This window comes from Bactrocera oleae, chromosome 6 (genome assembly GCF_042242935.1).
Source record: "Bactrocera oleae isolate idBacOlea1 chromosome 6, idBacOlea1, whole genome shotgun sequence".
NCBI classification, from domain to species: domain Eukaryota; kingdom Metazoa; phylum Arthropoda; class Insecta; order Diptera; family Tephritidae; genus Bactrocera; species Bactrocera oleae.
In genome coordinates this window covers 52,397,786-52,415,649 of record NC_091540.1, presented here as the reverse complement: position 1 = coordinate 52,415,649, position 17,864 = coordinate 52,397,786, and the positions used below count along the sequence as shown (strand labels likewise).

The 17,864-nt window shown below is 30.2% G+C and overlaps 1 protein-coding gene across 2 annotated transcripts in view; it reads left to right on the top strand.

The window, feature by feature from the left end:
• LOC106621714 (uncharacterized) overlaps positions 1-17,864 on the top strand; it is a 71,883-nt gene that overhangs the window by 50,135 nt on the left and 3,884 nt on the right. The gene's annotated exons all lie outside the window — the stretch shown is intronic.

Here is a 17,864-nt window from a genome sequence, read left to right as displayed (position 1 = left end):
CGGACTTTTAAAGCAACAAAAGTGAAGCTCCAATGAGTTGGCAAAGAAAAAATTAATCAGCTTGGATACAGTAAAGTATACAAAGATGGTAAAATCGTCGAAATAACATTTATTGGCCAAGATTTGGATTAGTTTTGTTGACTTATGGCAGAAGACGAGGTATAAACATCTCAAAACTTTATTTTTGAATGTCCCGCTTTTGCGAGTTTCAGAGTAAAAGTAAAGTGAGATTTCACACCTTCAGGCACTCAGATGAGCTAGCAGAAATAGAGAGAAAACATCGAAGCAGATTTATATTGGGTTCTAGGCACTATACTGACAAATCTCTCAGCTGTTCTGAAACAGCTTAAACCTTGTATGCTCCTCCAATTGTTTGAAAAATTTCAACACTCAAAGCAGAAAATCGGTCAATCATCTCGGACAGGTGTAAGCACCAATTATATAGACATATATGTATGAATGTACGTCATGAAAACTTTAGAGACTAAAATTTAGAACCTCAATATTTAGAAAATCTGAATTATTTACTAAGTTGTTATTACTATGATAAGCTATACTCATGTGTACATAAATATACAGACTATTGCAAATATATATCCATATCCATATAGATATGTACCATGTATGCATATATATCCCTGTGTATGTCTATATGTGCGTCTAAATGCAATTATGTGTTATTTTTGTGATTGCAAAGTCATGTGCAGTGAAGTGTTGTTTATTATTGTTATCGCTGTTACGTACGATTGCCATTGTTGTTTTTGTGACTGCTGCTGCTGTTATGGGTCGTTGTGCAGTAGACTGGCCTTGAATATGAAATAATAATAATTTACTTGTTGTTACTTTTTGCGCTACCTTGCCTTTGCTTTGTTGGCATCTACTTTGTTGGGTTTCAGTTGTTGTTGCTTTTTCCTTTTACTGTATATTTTATGATGGTTGAGGAACTAAGCTACTGACAGCAGGAGTGCAATATTTTAGATATTCGCATGATTGTAGTGAATTCGAGAGATATTTTATTAGTGTGTGAAATAGCTAGTTAGTCAACAATTAAATCAGAGAACAAAAAAAATAATAACTATGTTATTGTATTCGAGCTGTATTTTCTACATACAGAAGCTTTATACCTACATATGTATATATGGTAGTTATAGTCAACAGAATATGATCTAGAGAAATTAAAGTAAGGTGCGTGAATTTTTGAATATTTCGTTATTATATATCTGTGTTTATTAATTATACCTTTCAATATTTTTTTTTGTTTTTTTTTCAATATTTAAATTTTTTTTAAAATAGTTTTAAAAAATATACGTGGGTACTTTTTAAAATTTTTTTTAATATATTTGTTTTTAATTTTTTTTAGAAATATAAAAACCATATTTAGCAGAAGCTTATAATAAAAAACTTTGATACACTTTTTTGTTTTAAATTTTTTCAAAACACTAAAAATGTTTGGGTAAGTTTTTTTTTCAAATTTTTTTTTTAATTTTGAATTTTCTTAAAAAATTTTTTGAAAAATTTAAAAACCATATTTAGTAAAAAAAATTAAACCAAACTAAAAATTAGAAGCTTTGATATAAAATATTTTGAAACATTTTCATAAAACAAGTTTACAAGACAATTTTTTGGTTTTAAATTTTTTTTCTTATGGAAAATGACAAAATTTCCGAAACCAGTATATAAGCAAATAGAATGCGAATTCATATTTTAAATTATTTTATATGATTGCGCAGCTTTTGTTATGAAATATGTTTTATTTTATTTATACTCAAATTTTTAAATTAAAAAAATACTTATACACTTTTTAGTGCACAATTAGAATTAAAAACGGTGGTTTTAATTTTTGATCCAAAAACTTTCAATTAGAAAATTAGAAAAAAATGCTTTCTTTCTAATTAGAAAATTTGATATTCATGCGCCAAGGTGCCCCACAACAAATGTGAACTGTGTCAAAACATGCAATTCTATAATTTTTAATTAATTTTGCTTTCTTAATTGTTTGCAAAATTCAAAAGCATAAATTTTATACCACAAGAACAACAACCAAAATTTAAAGTCATCAACGTATAAAATATAAATAAAATCTTGATTTAGCTGTCACCATAAGCATAAAATAATTATACCCAACCTTCAGCGACCAATGCGGAACTTTTGTGGGCGTGTACCCTACGCCATTGTTGTTGCTATTTTATGAACATGAATAATTTATCAAACAGTTCATTTAATGGCAGCGGGCAGTCGCACAAAGCTTTGCTGGCCTGCGTGTGCCTTTTATTTAATTATTTATTTATTTGCATAAATATTATTGTTGTTATGTATGTACATACATAGCAACATGCGCATTTGACAATTTTTCAGTGCAATTTAATGGCATTATATTTCAAAGGCACACACACATTGTACATACATATATATACACATATATCAAATAATTATATCTGGAATATTGTAAATTTTAAATCGATCCACTTCACGCTCTTGCCACAGCCGCGTACTTGGCGACTCGTTTGTGCATATTTGTGCATTCAAGTATAATGTACATATGTGTTTGTGTGTGTGCGTACGCGCATTATTTGTTTTTACTGCGATTGGAGGTCATTTACGTAAGGCTATGCGCATTATTACATTGAAACACACACCTTTCCGTGTTTGTGTCAAAATATGTATGTGCGCTTACACAGAATTATGTAATATTTTTTGTGGTTTTCGCTTTGTATATTTGTTTGTTTTTATACAAAAAGCTTACCTTGACTCGTTTAAAGCGCTACTTTTTCGGCTGTTTTTACTGGTATTGATTATTTTTCGTTTTTAATGTGTTTATGTTCGACATATTTTGTTTTGGTTACTTGTTGATTCTTTGTACTTGAAGCTAGCAGCGTTCCACATGCGCTGAGAGCAGGTTTTTACATAACACTTTGTTTATACTAATATTTTATTGGACACTGATGTTAATGCTGTCGGGCTGAAATTTGATGATATTTAATGTTAGAAATAGAAAAATTAGAATTTGGGACCCAAAAAATTTGTTTTTTTTTTTGAAATATGTATATATATTTTAAATCGTTTATTTTTGATAGTTAAAAACTTTATTTTTATATATGCCAATTCAATATATTTTTATTTTAATATTTTCTTTAAAAAAAAAATTCTTATTGAAAGTACCAAAGTTTAAAAAACTTTAAACAAGCAAAATTATTATATTATTTTAAATTTTCTTTCAATTCCTTAATTAAAATATATTTTTCCAATGAAGAGCTTCAAAATAGCTTTGTAAAAGCAAAATTAAGCTTAAAACAAGAAAAACTTAAACTTGTTACATTGCAGCTATAATACCCTTCACAAGCCCAAAAGTTTCCTTATACGAACTTTGATCGGTCAGTTTGTACGGCAGCTACATATACAGTACATAAATGCTATTGTGACTCGATCTGAACAATTTCTGCGAAGAATGCTGCCTTAAACAATAATCCATGTAAAATTTCGTGAAATATCTCGTAAAATCAAAAAGTGTTCCTTACAAGCACTTTACTCCGATCGACATATGATCAGCTTCTTAATAAGAAAAGGACGGGTGTAAAATTTCAGATCGATAACTCAAAAATTGAGGGACTAGTTTGCGTATATATAGACAGACGGACGAAAACCCGGACGGACAAATGGTGAAAGCAAAGTGAAAAATTGGTAAGCTATAGTAAAAAAAAATATAAATTTTGTGCACAGGTCAAATTTAGTTTTTGATATTTTAAAATTTTTTTAATATGCAAAAAAATTTATTTATAATTTGTTTATATGAAAAGTAGCAAAGTATTTACAAAAAAAATGTTGAAGAAACAAATAATAATAGTACATTTCGAACAAACATTGTTAAAAATATATTCAAAAGGATTTATTGTTGAAACTCGCAAAATGTGTACTAAATTTTAAAAGAGAATAGATAAACTCAATTTTAGCTAATTTTTACAAAATTGCCAGCATATTTTTGTTTAAGTTTTATAAAATCGAAACTATAATCTACGAGCAAGAGAAGTAAAATGTAAAAAACGTGTAAAAGAAAACATAAAAACTTAAGTTTGTTTCATGGATGCTAAGATTTTTTTATAAATAAAAAATGTTTTTTAATACCAGCACATTGTATTTGAAAATTTTACAACAATTTTTTTTTAAGCTATTAACATTTTCTAATAATTATTTTGATTTCAGAAAAATATATGAGTATAGTAAATTATATAATATATAATTATAATTTATCTACACTCAAAACCCTAAAAAAACACAAAATCTTTAAAACACACAATTTCTTATAGCAGCATGTTTCAGCAGAAACCCCAAGCAATTGAACAAACTTAAGGTCAATTCTTATAAGTAAACCTCTAATACTTATGTACTCGAAAGTTGATTTAAAAATTCATTTAAAATAATACCAGAACATTTCAAGTTCATTGCACGTATTTTCCTAATCAAGTTCAAGGCTAAAGGCACTTCACCAACCACATTGAAAGCTAATTGCCTTTTCGCATGAAAAATTACTGCAAAATTGATAAAAAAAAGTATGGGTGTAGGTATGAAAATTCGCACACAGCACTTTTTCTACTCAAACAACGCGAATTACGTAAGCAAACGCGCACACACAAGAAGTGCAAGAATCCATACATAAACGCATACATATGTATGTATTTATATACATTTATTTCATACGAATAAAATGCATAAAGTCACACGCTGCTGATTGTGTTTATTGGATTACCAAATACGTTAAATGATGAAGCAAATTGTCAAATCATTGTTATTCATAACAACAATAAGACTAGATTAGAGAAGTATCAAGTCAAGTTGGTTTGTTTGGATTCTTATCAAGGCAGTGTTGTTCTTTTTTTTATTTGTTTGTGTTAAAAGTCAATTTTATCAATTTTATGAAAGCTTATTTAAAAGCATAATAATTTTAAAAAATAATAGTGGATTCAAACGAAAACAAAATGAAAAAATTAATATAGCAATAAATGAATATAATTTAATAAAATTAGATTAAAAATATAAAAATTAACATATAATAACAAAAAAAAAAAAAACTAAATAAAAAACTAAAAAAAAAATGGAATATAATATAAAATTCAATTCGTTCAAAATAAATTACACATTAAAAAATATTTTAAAATTAAATGAAATAAAAAAACAACACATTAAATAAAATAAAACAAAAAAATTAAATTTATATAAAAACACATTTTAAAAATTAAATACAATAATAAAATAAATTAAAAAATAATAATAACCAAATAGATTAAAAAAGGAAAGTAAATATTATTATCTAAAATTAAAAAAAGAATATTAAAAAAGGAAATTTAAGAAAACAAAAATAAAATAAAATTTAAAAATAATAAATAAATTATAAAATAACTCAAGTTACGTAGACTGGGTCGTCCTACACCTGGACGTACACGTCCTCTTCACATTACCACCCGCTCAGCAGCCGATGCACTTTCCATTATCAAATACAGACCAACAGACGAAAACTCAGGTTTTATTTTCAAGACTGATCTAACTCCCTCTCAACAACTTCATCTGAAAAATTAACGTCAAGAGCTTGATTCAATCGTGAAGAGTGGTGATGACAGTAACACAATTAAATATATCCATGGTGTCCCAAGAATCGTTAAAAGAAATTTTCGTCCGCTCAACGAGCAAGAAGAAAGTATCTTACGTCCACCTGTGCTACCAGAACGTCAGAGGTCTGCGTACAAAACTCTCAACATTTCAAACAGCATTAGCGGCTAACCAGTACGACGTTGTATGTATTTCGGAATCCTGGCTTCACTCATCCATATGTGATGGTGAAGTCTTCATATGATCATTCTGATTTTAATACCCACTTAGACTCACATATTTGCACTCATATTCAATTGACTACAACGATTAAATTTATTTAACAACTTTGGTGATCTAAGTACCCTATATATTATATAAGGGTGGGCCTATTTTTTTCTACTTTTAATTTTTTACTTTATTTCACAAAATTTATAATGCCTCAAAAACATAAGAAATCCTCTTTTTTATGACTATTGTTGTTTTTATATGATGAATTCATAGAAATCTCGTTTTTCATTTAGCACGATTGAAAAAGGCAGTAAAAAGAAGTTTTCTAATAACTTGGTTGGAAATATTAAAAGTATTAGACATTTTTATTATGTTATAGAACTAATGATTTTTAAATTGTGTTTTGGTTCACCCAATCATATACGATACACACATACAGTCTGTGCGTCAAAATATTATTATCTTCAAGTTATTATCAGTAGAAATTGTTGTTATTTTCTTTACTAATTTATTATGAATGAGCATGCCTTTGTATTGCGGGTACTTCACCCACAAAAACTTATTCACGGCTGTTATCGCTAACCAAAACCAACACAACAGATATGTATTGTTGTTTATTATCAATAAGAAAGCAACAATAAAAAGGCAGAAAGAACACAACCCTATATATGTTAAACACACAAATTAACAAATAAGAGAAGTGATGACACACTTTCATTATTGTTTGAAGTAGAGCAGAGAAAGCCAAGAAATAAGTTGCGAAGAATAAAAAAAAAAAAAAAATAAGAAATATGAATAGTAATATTTCTCACAAATCAAAAAATCTATATTTGCGTCAAAGAATGATTATTGTAATGCCTTATAGTGTTCTTTCACTTTTGCTTTACTTTTTAGACAGCAAAAACTCTTGCATTTATTGAACTTTGAACCTTTAGCATTTACCGAGCATTAACATGAAGCCTGCAGCATAGTCCCACTCAACTTTGCTCTTTTGCACTTCAACGACAGTGAATTTATGTCCACATACGCTTTGATCATTTCACAAGCCGCCGCAAAGTGCTGTCAGCTCTGCAAACACGCGCGCTTCCCACCACAGCCCGCTACAGCGACCATGCTCATACTTATGACATACTTATGTATGTACAAGTCGCTTCACTCTTGTGCAAATATTTGTGCGTGTGCGCGGCGCTCTCCTCCTACTCCCTATCAGTTTGTCGCGCCTGTGACTTTGTGCAGCGACCACGCTCCATCCATATGTCTAGCGCTCACTCCCCACTGCGCTCACCCAAAACAATATTTCAGATTTTCGCTTTGGCCATTATGCCTGCCTAGCCGGTCAGTCACCTTGCATTTGCGTCAAAATGCTCATTATGAAATGAAATGGAATGGAATGAAGTGTGTGGAAACGAAATGACATGGAATGCCAGCAAATTGTGTGAAGTGGTAATGAAACCAGAGAACGTAAATTAATATTTTAAGTTCTCTGGTGAAACGTTAAGAATTGCGAAATTGAAACGCGCTTTGGCTCGCGTGCACAGCTGCTTTGTGTGTGAGTGTGAGTGTGGGAATGTGAGCGCCGAGAACAGTCAGCGCGTTGCTCTCGCAAGGCAATGTTTGTTTGGCGTGTAAACATTTGCGTGTTGTTGTAAACACCTACATATGTACAATATATACATTGAATATTTTTTAATGTTTTCAAAGCTCCCTTCATTGTTGATTTTTTAGCGATAAGCTCCGGCACTTGTTGTAAAAAACAATATTAGAAATGTTGTGAGAATTTTCAGTTTCCCACAAGTTCCTTTTCTGTGTTTATTTTTTGTTGCATTTCTTGCTTTTTGCTCCATTTTTATTTTGATTTCTTTGGTCGCTAACTTTTTCATAGAATTATTTGCTGCTGTTGCATATTATTTGAATCTTTCTTTACTCCAGCAGAATAAGCAACACTTTTCCACTATTCGACGTTTTAGGTGTTTATACCTTCAACAGGGTATATTAAGTTTGCCAAGACTGTATAAGCTATATACCTATATCAATAATCAGCGTGTCAAGCAGAGTCGAGACCTGACTTTAGAAACTTCTTCATATAAATTATTCGAAACTTTTTTTACTTCATTCAGTTTTCCAAATTTATTTCCTTCACTGTTTTTCCTGTCCATTTAGTAAGCGTCCATCTCTTACTTTGCATAGTCTTTCTTTGATTTATTCATAAAACGCTTTGAAAAATCTGCTTAACGGACGACACTCTTTAAGACAGACGCGTTGCTTTGTGGGCATCTTCAGTTCGTTAAATGTTTTGCGTCATCTTCTCTTTTAAAATTATGTATTTATTCATTGGTACATTTATTCATACGCTGCCTTGCAAAATTCTTGTTGTAATACCAGTAGTTAGCATATTTTTGGTGTACTGTACTTGTTGGAATTATAAAGCGTTTGAAATTTACATGACATTAAAGGAGACGCATAACTTTCGGTTGGCTGGTTGCTCATACGCCATGGGTGCCTTACGCCCGAATAATGTTTTGCAAATTACCTCGTTTGTTTTGAAAAAAATGCAAAAGCTCAAGAGTTTTTGCATATTCTTTTCTTCAGTGATAAGTTTTAGTAACTTATATAAATTACACTAGACAACATAATATAAAACATAATTATGAAATAAAAATATAAAAAAATTAAAAAAAATAAATATAATAAAAACACTTAAAAAAATTATCCTGATCACAATTACTATATTTACTATTAAAATATATGTATCAGCAAATAATTTTGGTGGACCAAGCCAATTTCGAGTCATTTTAGGATTTTTTTTATTTTTTTAGAAATTCAAATAAATAAAATTGAATAAACAAAAAATCATGTACAAAACTTTATAAATCACTGGTCTTGTCTACAGAGACCTCTACTTGATTTTGTTATAATAAAAGTTTTCTGTAGACCCTCTTCTGTTTAACCCTCTAGCCTACACAGCCGATCTAGTTAACCGATTTTATAAAAATTCGTTTACAAATTATATCCGAAGAAGGAAAAAATAGCTCCTGACTTTGTAATTTTCTATAAAATTTACTAACAAACTATATACTGATGCTAATGACACAAATAATAAAAAAAATTTTCCGTTAAATAATTCACATGACTTGATTTTTGTTAGTGTGACAACACCAGACAGCTAAATAATACATTAAGAAAAACTGTTACTTTTTTCTTAAAAAAATATTATTAATTATAAACTTTATTCTGAAAACGGCTAAAATTTGAAATGATAAAAAGTTGTAACCGAAGAGAATTTATAAAGCATACACCAAATAAATATTGCGTGTCGTTTGGCAGTGCTATAATCATAACCTCGTTTTGTTAATTTCGTTAAATAATTTACAAAAAAAAATTTTTTTTGGCAATTCTAAAATTAGTATGTGATAACAGAACCGATATTGTTTATTTTTACTAACTTTTTAAATTTCAAATTCTTTAGTGTTAGAATGGAAACTCTAAGCACTTGAAATATCAAGAAATATTTTTTTTGCAGGCAATTTCGTTTCTAAAACTCAATACATTTAAAATACAGCATATATACTGCCATATTGGTGCCAACTCTAAAAAAACTGTATTAATATTTTTCTCAAATAATTTTTTATAATATATAACACAATTTCTAATCAACTAAATTATTTCATATAATTTTTTCTCAATTATTTTCGAAATAAGTTGCTGTCTTGTAAGCTTGAAAACTTGATTTGTTGTGTGAAATTTATGACAGCAAAATTTTAACAATAAATTATTTACAGTTTTCGATTACTTGCAAAGTAAATAATTAATTATGACTAAATATAATATAATACCGCAAGCAATATATCAAAAAGCTAGTAAAGCTCGAAAACTACCCTGCTGGGTAGTATGAAAATATTATGACTCAATAACGATAACCAAAGTAAACAATAAATAAATCTAACAACTTCTGCAAATCAGTAATAATTATTAATAAATATTAGCTAATTTAAGCGCCGCTTGTAATTATCAATAATTTCATTGACTGTTTAATTGTGCAATAATATCTATAGTGGCGGAACAGGTTTCGAACTCAAGCAGCCAGTAATATTATGAAAAAAATTACATTTCAACATATTTTTTTACTAAAACCGCTTACATGCCATGCATTTGCAGTTACTTTAGTACAACAAACATTTTTAGCTGTGTGCAATATCAATAATCGACAGCCTCTATATGCACTTATTTGGCATCATTTCCTGCTCAATATTTTCAATATTTCGTTTGAGCACTAAAATTGCTCGTAATGCACCGTTATTGACGGCAGGTACATTGACTCACCTACATCAATAAATAAGTTATTACACATAGTTATAGTTGTTATTGTAGTTATTATGCAATATTGATCCATATGCCCGCCTTTGAGAGCGCTGGGAAAAAAATGATTTGTTGTTGGTTTTGTCAGCTTTTAGAACGCAATTATCAATTTATTTTACTATCGCTAAATAGTTTGCGAACTTAATTGTGTAGACAAACTTACACATATACACATACATATATTTACATATGTAAACAACATTTGCGTCTCACTTTGCCTTTGGGAAATTGAAAAATAAATTACACAAATAATTCAGTATTAAAATGTTATTTGTCAGCAGCAATTCAATTTATTTTAATATTTATCTAAGTTAAAATTAAAAAGTTACGTAAGTGCATAAATTCAATTATTTTAAATTATAAAAAAAAATATTTGCTCTTCTTCAGAATTTGGTTATGTTTTGTTGTTACAAATATATATACCTTTTTTGGGTTTTGATTTGACTAAGGTCAGAAAATATTTATCATATTGGCTTTAATTTGAAGTGATATTTTTAAATAATTTACAAAAAGAAGCGAATAATTTTCCTAATTTATGCTTTTGGACAGATTTTTTGGGATATGGTCCCCAAACTGTGTCTTCTGTTCTATTTTTGCATTATTTTTTTCATCATTTTTAAATAAATAGCTGATAACTGGTCAGTCTTAGCTGATTTTAAGAATTTACTAACGAGACATTAAATCACATAACCTAAGTAGAAAATTTAAATACTCATTTCTGGATATGAATCATCTCACCAAACAGTTCCTTTCAATAAATTGCTGTCTCTGTGACCTGAAGATAAGATAAAAATCTAAATATAAGTTCGCAACGATTTTTAAACTTTGTTCCATATTATTTTCGAAAATATCGAACATAAATGTCGAACGCGTGTGTTTACTTTGACAGTTGTTTCGACAGCTATCCCTCTAACAAATGCTATACATCTAAAATATATACTGAATTGTAGCCGAAAAACTTCTCGTACTTCATTTTTATGTGTTTGTTTCTTTAGTGACGTCACTTTAGCTGCCAACATTTACTACTTTTGGGAGCCATTAGCAAACTTAGAAGAGATCTTATCTTTTAATTACAAAATCATATGATCAAAAAAGTAACGGTTTAAACAAAAGTAATACTCAAAAGTCGAATACCAGAACTTTGTAGTTATAAATATTTCTAAAACTACGCCATGAGTATTCTTTTATTATGATTATGATTTTTTTGTTTTTACGCATTAACATGTTTACAATTTTTTTAATTTTATATCACTTTTGTTTATTTTTAACTTTTACTTAAGCCATTTTAAGTATACACCATTTTTGTTATCAGCATAGTCACTGCTGGGCAGTTTGGCTATCGGTTTGCCACCTTAGTGACCTATTGTTCTAATTATTTAAACATAAAAAACTCTTGATTGATAGGCCAATCAGTGAACGCCTTATTTTACAATTAAGTTTTGTTTTGTATAGAAAGTATTTGAGCATATTAAACAATCACTTTCTGAGTAAGATATGGCTTTGGATTTTGTTGCTGCTACATTACGCAGATAAAAAATTTATAATAATTATTTTTTTAATTTAAAAATTTGAGATTTTATGTATTATATAAATTTTTTAATTTTTGTGATATTATTTTTTTTTCATTTAAATTTGTTTTTTATTCAGTTAATTTTTTGTTTACTCAGCCAAGTAAATGTTTTTAAAGAAAAAACGCGTTCCGCAATATTTTTGGTCTGTTTTATAAGACTGTCCATAAATTCTCATATGCTTGTCTACTTAAAATAATTATCCACTGTAAATTCGCCAACATCGTTTTCGCATTGCCAGCTGTTTATTGTTTATATTTCGTGCTGTTAAGCTCAATCAACATTTACACAGTCACACGCACATGCCACACTTGCTCTCAACCCCACAACCGCTCAACCGCACATTGCACTCGGCTGACCGTCGGCAACCTCAATTCAACTAAAGTAAATACATATTCGGTATAAACAAAAACAATAAAAACAACTAATTAAGAATAATATGGGCAATAAATAGCGCTATGAAGCCTGTCGAAATTTCCGGCGTCGCTGCTGAGTTGCTTGTCGTTTTTGGGTTTTGTGGTCTGTCACTGTTCGCTTAATGATAATTTCATTTGTTTCTTCGACGCTCCCTACTATACGAAGCACTTTAGCGCGCTGCGGAATATGATTTGTGATCACAAAAGAATTATGTGTTTGTTTCTGTTTGTTTGGTTTTTTTAATTCTCACTGTTTCTCTTCTGTGAGAATTGGCGTGTTGTAGGCATTCCTTTTTGTTTTCGTTTACATGCCTTGATAAGCCGTGGCGAATTCTTTGTGGTTTCGCGGCAAATTTAAAAAAGCCACTATGTGTTTGCTTAATGTAATACTTTTATCGACTCGTGTATAATTACAGATAATTACATATTGTTTAAGTGGCAGATTATTTGTTTGCTGGGGGCATCGGTAGGAAAAATATTTCTTGGGAATAAAAACAATAACATAGAAAACACATTCACATTTCTATGAATAACAATAAAACTGATATGTAAAAGGAAAGCTAATAAAGAGAAAGATTGAACTCAAGATATAACAAAAAATTTAAGAAAATACATTCATTTATTGAGTTTATCAAACATTTTTTTAGTTGGAAAGCGCGTAGTTTAAAATTTTTTTTGACTTTGTATTTTTGATATTTTTTTTGTTCAACAGCAAATTGTTTTCAGGTGACAACCCGGATTATACCCACACATATATATATATATATATTTATTGACACAAATAATCTAAAACCGTTTCTTTTAAGAAAATTCAATGCAAACTCACAATATTCATATTATAAATAAAAATTGGGTGCTTATGGACACCCCCTTTATAAATATAAACTAGATTATTTTTTAAATGACTATATTTAAATGTTTTCTTATTAATAACATTTTTTTATTCTTTGAATAGCAATAAAATTATGTAATATAAGAGGATGGCATACCCATAACTTGTTTCTATCAATCCGTACCTGGGTTAAATTGTTCTCAAATAACTTTTAATTTTTTAAATAATAATTACTACATGAGTTGATATAGTTAAGAGTTATATTGTGTTAGTCTGTTCATAAAAATGCATTTTATATATTGTATTAATAATTTAATATAAATTGTTTAAATATGGCAACAAAAAATATTTAAGACTTTCGAAATATTTTTATAATGCCTTTTAAAAACTATTTTCTTTGTTTTCATTTTGCATACAAATGTAGATTCAAAATAGGTGGCAACCCTAAACACAATTTATTATATATTTTTAAGACCTTAGTACTTTATTATTGCTAAATTTTTAACATTTTTAACTTACAACAAACATTATAGAACAACAGTTTTTATTCTGTATGTACATACATATGGCTACATCCATTATTATAAAAATATAAATTTAATATAAATGTTTCAAAACTATTTGTTAAAGCCAAAAGATATTATATTTTAAATGAAAGCTACATGCGAGAAAATTGCAGGTTTTATGATTGAAAATTTATTAAATTTAAATAGAAATCCATAACTTTACAACTCGATAATCCCTCAGCGTCCAATTTCTGACGCTCACTCGTAAAAGCAGAAACAAGCAATATTTTTATTTCTATGTCCAAGGTTTAAATCACCGCACAACCTTCCACAATTTTTCAACAGTGCTCCCTCTCTACCCGCAAAAATTGTGACCACTTACAGCTGTGCCCGTGTAAAGGCACTCATTCGTAAAACATACCTACCTCTGCATTTGCATACCATGCATATTCATGAGTATTGGCTACTGGAATTGCTGGCCGTTTATTTTTCCTTGCAAATTAAGCGCAAACATACCACACACACAGCCAAGTACATAAGTATATAAAAATACAAGTATGTATGTAAATAAACAGAGCGTTAATAACAGCGCTTGGTACCAGAGCATCGCCAATACAAAAGCAATAACATCAATAGCAAAGACAACAATTTGCAGTCATAATCGCAAACGTAACAATAGCAGCGAGTGAAGAAGCAAAGTACCAAATTTACAACAACAATACGAGTTGCGTAATGTTATGCAGTGCTGTTGAGCATATCTCACGCTCTGCAGCAGGCGCTCGTGCTGCTACAAACTCATTTAACATACCATAGTTGAGGTTAAATTAAAATAGCTAATTTCTCTTTGCTGTTAAGTGACTGTAAACGATGTTTTATGTTAAGAATTAGAATTTATTGAGATTTTTACAGAAAAGAGAAATTTTTGGTAGCACATTAATGGAGCCCCTACCCATTTAACCCTGATAAACAATCATATAAAATGTTGCATAATTATTTGTACCTAAAATGCATGGAAATACTTTGTGTTATGTGTTTGCAGAAGCCCCATGCGATTTTGGTAAAATATATTTGGATTAAGAATTTATATAATTTATGAAAGAATTGTGCAGGTATACAATGTTTATATGTCTATAAATAAAGGCTGGCGTACGTGACTTTATCCACGAATCTCGTGATAGTCTAATAATGAATGGAAGGTAGGGATTTTATGGTTGGCATCTTTTCAATATTAAGAGGGAACTTTATGACAAATGCTTGAAGCTGGGGCAATTTATAAGGGCGAAGTCAAACGCTAAGCTGAATTCATATTTTTTTACCTAACTGTAACATGAAGGCTAAAATGAATAAGTAATGGAAAATATGCAGTTTAGAAATTATTATTTCTAATGTAATAATATTAGAATATTTCTGGGTTACACTTTTTAAGCTCCTCTACACATAAGAATTGTTATTGAATGCCTTCACTAATTACATAATTTTGCTGAAAATACTTGTAGTACTAATTCAAACGAAAATAAATAAATTATTTAATATGTCAACAACAGCAAACAAATATTTTATAGCTATCTTGTGTAATCAACCATCAGAGGTCCTTCCCTTGTTTTGTTTGGTTGTTTTTTTTTTTGTATAAAAGACTTACCTTGCCGTGACCATATATCAATCAAGTCTTCATATAAGATTATTATGTGATTCTTGCTAAAAATAAGGTTAGTTCTTCTGTTAAAAATTATTTTCTTATTATCGCAATTTTAAAATAATTATACCTATATTGCCTCTAATTCCATTTCAACAATTTTATATTTTCTGCGCCAAAATGTAGGCAACAGAATCCTATTCTATCCTATTATACAAAATTTTATTGTACTAATTTAACAATACTTTTATGGAAGGTCAAATTGTATATCTAACAGCCAAAAGCTTGTGATTGCGCTAATAACCTTTTCTAAATTTTTAAATACAAGTTTACTGAAGTATTTTATTTTTCACTTTGCGCCGAAATGTAGGCAATATGAGCTCATTAATCTATAAGCGTTTTGATGGCGATTTGGAGCTTGTCAGTTTTTCAATGTATCACAATACACTTAAATTTCTGTTTCTGCTTCTCACTGTTTTGATTTAAAAAGTATTTATTTTTTTTTATAACTTTGTATGTAATACTTTGTGAAAAGACTTTCAAATCAATCAAAGAGATTGAATAATTTTAATCATGTTTGCTTAGATATTTTAATTTTTCACTCTGCGCCTTAATGAGGGCAATACACACTTATTTTTACAATTTAAAAAAATCCAAAAACTCTTCGAGCCTTTTGGTTACTTTTATATAGAGCTAGAAAACTTCGTGCGTACCAATCGCATTTCCATTAATATTTAATTTTCTATTTTTGAATGAAAGGTTTCCAATAAATAATTGCTTATTGTAGAAAACACAAAGTAACAGGCGACCATCTCAAATAATAAAAAAAAATTAATGAATTTTAAGACAATTTCCTGAGTTAATCAAATATATGCAACTTAAAGTCATTTTAACATATATAATCACCAATATTGCCGATTTTATGTAACTTACTCGTTATTGCATTCACTTTGTGCAAATATTCCAATAACTTTGCCTGCGATCGCTAAGCTTCTTCAAATTTATGTAACTAGGTGCAAAGCTCATTCTCGCATTTTTGATGTTCCCCAAGGCATTTTGTTAATATCATTCAAAATGAACAAATTATTCCTGCATTGCAAATGTGTTTTGTAGAATCTTTTTCCGAATAATTACGTATACGCAGCGCGCTCAATTTGCATAAAAATAAACTAATATACATAAAATAGCTACACGGACGAGGCAATAACTAATTTACCTTTGCCTCGAGTGGTGTCACCGCCGCTAATTGAAATCCATCACATATATACACTTATACACACATAATAAAATATGTCTTAAATAACAGCGGCAACATCATGAAACCGGTTGCGATAAGCGGCACGACCTCAGCGATGCGCCTATGCAATAGGGACGACGAAAAGGAAAATATCTTACATAAAATATAAAGAACAACAATGTGAAATGCAATCAACAAATAAATAATAAAAATGCACATATGTAAGCAGTCAACGCTAAGGTAAATATAAATCGAGTATGACGACATGCGCGCTCTGTGCGCGCATATAGCGCAAATGTAACCGAGCGCACGACCGCAACAAGGCATGCGGCAATCGCTTGTGCAATAGCGGTATTGCATTTGTTGGCGCCGCCGATGTAATCGTACAGCTAAGTAGCGCGGATCATTGTAAACGTAACAGGATTGCGGCTGCCGCTTTTTTAGTTGTGGGTGGTTCGCGGTGCGCGCGCTTATATTGCTAGCGCACAATGGACAATCGCTTTGCCATAAACATTGGTATTGGTTGGCGCTAGTAAACAACAACACGGAGTATCAGTCGTTGATTGGCGTCAATTTGCACATTAGCGTAGCAGCAGCTAGAGGGCGCGCGCGCTCGCCATTTGACAGCGTACCGGCAGCGATGACTTAAAGAACGCAAAAATTGAGTTGAAGAATAGCAAGCAAATCGAATAAATTATTCTGAAAATTACCTTAACAAATGAGGACTGTGGAAAATTTTTTTGTGTTTTCTGCATGCTGATATTACAGTAAGCGACATTGTATCAGCTACGCTGCGCGCTGTCTCTTGCGCGCACTTCTTGCTAAGTGACGTTAAATGACGCGTGGACGGACGCGCTATACTGACCACACACGAGAGCTCGCTTTAATTTTTTGTTTTACGAAAAAATTAAATAACGTGAAATAATTTTTTTTTTATCTGCTGTTGTTTTTGCATGCTTAATATAATGAGCGCAAAACGAATGCTATACATATTTCGTAATCATCAATGGACATGCTGCTCAACTTTATTTTATTTATACAATTTTCCACGACATTTCACGGTTGCACCCACCAATATTTGTTCGCAGCGCGTCAAACACCGGCTACTTATTGTCGCGCTCTACCGCCGCCTTCGCCGCACAACCACCTAGTCTGTTTGTCTGCGGTGCGTAGTGCGGTGTGTCCATGCGCTGTCAGCCACTCAAAAATTGACAGCGCATATTTTCGACCACTCTAAAAGTTCATTTGTGCAATTTAGTTTGGAAATGTATGTGTGCGCCCCCCACGTACGTCATAGTTTGGCTAACTCAACCGCATAATGGCACAATGAGCGCGCTTGTTAGAATTTTTTTGACATCTCTATTTAAATTGGCATTAATTAAAGATTTTTCTTGGCGGGCTCTATGGTCACTCGACCCTTTTTTCAATTTACAAATTTAAGTACCTTTAGTCTAAGTAATTATAATATATCGTCCATTAATATATATATTTCACTTTCTTATTTTTTT